This window comes from Octopus bimaculoides, chromosome 2 (genome assembly GCF_001194135.2).
Source record: "Octopus bimaculoides isolate UCB-OBI-ISO-001 chromosome 2, ASM119413v2, whole genome shotgun sequence".
NCBI classification, from domain to species: domain Eukaryota; kingdom Metazoa; phylum Mollusca; class Cephalopoda; order Octopoda; family Octopodidae; genus Octopus; species Octopus bimaculoides.
Window position 1 is genome coordinate 16,053,052 of NC_068982.1, and position 3,710 is coordinate 16,056,761.

The following is a 3,710-nucleotide window of genomic DNA, read 5'->3' on the forward strand; positions in this document are numbered from 1 at the left end:
TATATATATATATATATATATATATATATACATACACGAAGGCACCACATGAGCACCTACAAATAAAAATAGAAGTCAAAAATACTTCTGTATCACAGAATAGATATATGCATATCTACGCACACACACACACACATATATACTTGTGTGTGTGCGTGCGCGCGCGTATGTATGAACCTATAAATACACACAACGCGCGTATATTTTGGTAACAGAAGAAAATCATCCGACTAAAGCGAACTACGTACTCTAATAATTCCTCTTTTTTTTAAAGCAATTTTATGTCTCTCTGTCCTTTTATTTGTCTCTGTCTGCCTCTCATGCACACACTCACACATTTTCGCGTGTGCACGCAAGGTGATTGGAACAGCCAGTATACCCCGCAAATGACCTATGATAATAATCCGGTGTAGCATAAAAGTAACTGCCACATAAGAAAACAGTTTAAGGATGTCTAACTTTGGTATGACACAAATTTGTAAATAAGTCGGGGTCTAGAAGAATTTATGCCCCACAAGAACTTGGCAAGCACTTATTTTCTTCGTCCCGGAAGGTTAAAGGGTAAAGTCATCTCAGCGAGATTTGGATTCGGTGCATGTGAAGGAACATAGCAAAATATTGTGTGCTCCAGCATGGCCGCAGTCAAATGACTGATGCATATAAAAGAGTAAAAGAAAACTCCATTATCCTTTAGCTTTTACTTGTTTCAGTTATTAGAATGCGACCATGCTGGAGCACCATCTTGAAGAATTTGTGGTCGAATGAATCGATCCTAGTATTTACTATTTAATATGTGGTACTCATTCACTTTTAGCGAACCACTAGGTTACAGGTAAGAAAACACACCAACACCGGTTGTCAAGCGGTGGTGGGGGACAAACAATTATAAAGACAAACAGATAGACAGACACACACACACTCTCTCTCTCTCTGTATATATATACAACAAGCTTCTTTCAGTTTCCGTCTACCGATTCCACTAATAAGGCTTTGGTCAGCCCGAGGCTAAAGTAGAAAACACTTGCCCAAGATTCCACGCAGTGGGACTGAACCCGGAACCATGTGGTTTGGAGGCAAGCTTCTTAGCACACAGTCACACTTGAACTTAACTCTGCACCTAACTCTTCGTAACGATTACAAATTTTGGCGTAATGCCAGCGGTTTGGGGATGAAGGGGTTTGTTAACTGCTACTTATTTCATCGACCCCAAGAGAATGAGAACAAACTCAACCTTGACGATATTTGAACTCACAATAAACAATTTGAAGAAATGTCACTTGTAAGCATCGTAATGAGTCATCCAGCTCATTACGCCTTAATCATAATCTCTATAATTATTTCTACTGTAGGCACATGACCTGAAATGTTGGAGGAAGAGGCGAGTTAATTATGTTAACTCAGAGCTCAACTGATATTTATTTTATCGACCCCGAAAGATGAAAGGTAAAGTCGATCCCGACGAAATTTCGACTCAGTACGTAACGAGTCGTAAGAAATACCGCTAAGCATTTTGTCTCACTAACGATTCTACCAGTTCGCCCCCTTAATAATATCGCATATAATGCAAGGTGAGATAGTTAATCAACCACGATGGCCAGAACTGTGAAATCCTTTCAGATTTCAAGATACCAAGTCTTGTTGCTTACTCTCTGTTTCTGCCTAAGCTGTATATCATTTAAAGAAACGAGCCATGGAAAGCATGTAGATGGATCTCCAGCAGTTCCGAAGACGAGTATCCAGTCGTTCGACTGAACGTTCTGGTTTTTGGTATGATATATATGTATGTGTATATGTTTTAGTGTTATAAAAACATTTTCTCTCGTGGGCAAGAGCGAAAAATTTCGCTCTTGTATTTTAGATAGGTGTTTGGGCAAAAAGAAATTTTTCTCGGTAAGGTATTAACTGCTCTTTCTGTTACTGATGAAATAATCTGTGATGTTGGGGACTCTCCACTTGAGGTAATCCTTCAACGACTACACATGTATAGCCAGGGCTATGACATTACGTCTCTCCTGGATATTAAGGGAGGATTAATGGTTGTTAAATTTAGTCCTGAAAAGACCTTCTGTCGTTCTCTCATCCGTACATCTGAGTGTCTCAGAAAAGAATTATCTTAAAATACTTTCTTCATTCGGACACCTACTCAAACTGCAATACTGAAATTTTTCGCTGCTGGTCGCATAAAACAAAACAATCTGAAACGCTCATCTACGGGTTCCACCAACATTATTAACGTAAAGACCTCCACCATCGGTCGTTCTGCCAACACAACTGAAAGTCCAGTAAAATTTTCACCACACCAAACCGAACACACGCATATGAACCCAGACATGAAGTTAAATGCTTTGGTACCCACCAGATCCTCCCTCCAAAACCCCTACGCACATATCAACTCACCTCACCCCGCTTTAGCTGGTTCATCGTTCGGATTCTTTGAGGCAACAGAAATGACTCCTTATGGGTTCGATCCCATCTCTTTATTATCTCCCATGACTTCGTTTCGTTTTTTTTTTTTTTTTTTTTTTTTTTTTTTGTCACAGCACCAATAAACAAGATTTGATACTTCCACACCTCCAGAAACAGAATAGTCGCTACATTTTCTATGCCGTACAACGATGTGTTCTTATTTTTAAGATTCTAGGTTGATTAAGTTCTTGTTGCTATATCTTACAAGGCAAATGACTGCAAGGAAGCTTCCACATTGCCTCATGGGAGAGTGTGTATGTACTTAATTCATGTAGAAGAATTGTGTCTGTTACCTACTTTTAATACTGAGTGATATGTTTTTTTAAATGCTATATTGTACAAGACAGCATATCTCTAGGTTTACAAAAACTAGGTCTGATTCAGTTAATACAAAACACCTTGCCTATGTATACAATATATGCATGAACAAAAAAATTATTTAGCCGGACAGGTTTTAATTGTGTTGGAATGTTATCAACTTCTGAGAATCCTCTTTAACTACCAAGGAAAACGTTGTTTATGAACCCACTATTATTGAAATGAAGGTATGTGCGCTTGTTGTAAAGGTATTACGCTCACGGCTGTAAAGTCATCGTTTCGATTCCAGACCGTGTTCTTGATCAAGACATTCATTTCACGTTGTTCTGCGATCGCTTTGACATCTGACAGGCGGCACATTCTGTACCTGAACAGGCAATGCCAATTTAATGAAGTTGAGTGATCTTGTACAGCACAAACATTTGACCGCTATAGACAAATTACCTGTGCAGATTGTTCAGCAAGAATTTTCAAAATGCTCATCTGTCGTCTACAACAAGAAAGTCCATAAAAAGCTATGGAAATGATATAACAGAGATAATGCTGGTGTTTTTTTTTTTCTGGCCATTAAGTTATTCGTATATAAAGACAGTGTTGTCTAAACATACGGAGTTGGCTAAAATCTATCGAGATATATTCTATAATACAATATAACAGCGAAATAAAACACTGTTGATGCACCAGTAATGTATTGAAATAATCTCGAAAACAATAGAAAAAGAAGGCTTGATTTCTCCAATATACTTTACCTATATCACATTGATATCGAGAAGTTATTCTCTTTGGAAGACAACGTGAAAAGAAGAACTTGTTACGCACTTTTCTCATCTTGGCTTACAGTTTCTTGATTCGTATACATATATATATATGTGTGTGTGTGTGTGTGTACGTATATATATATATATATATATACACACACACACACA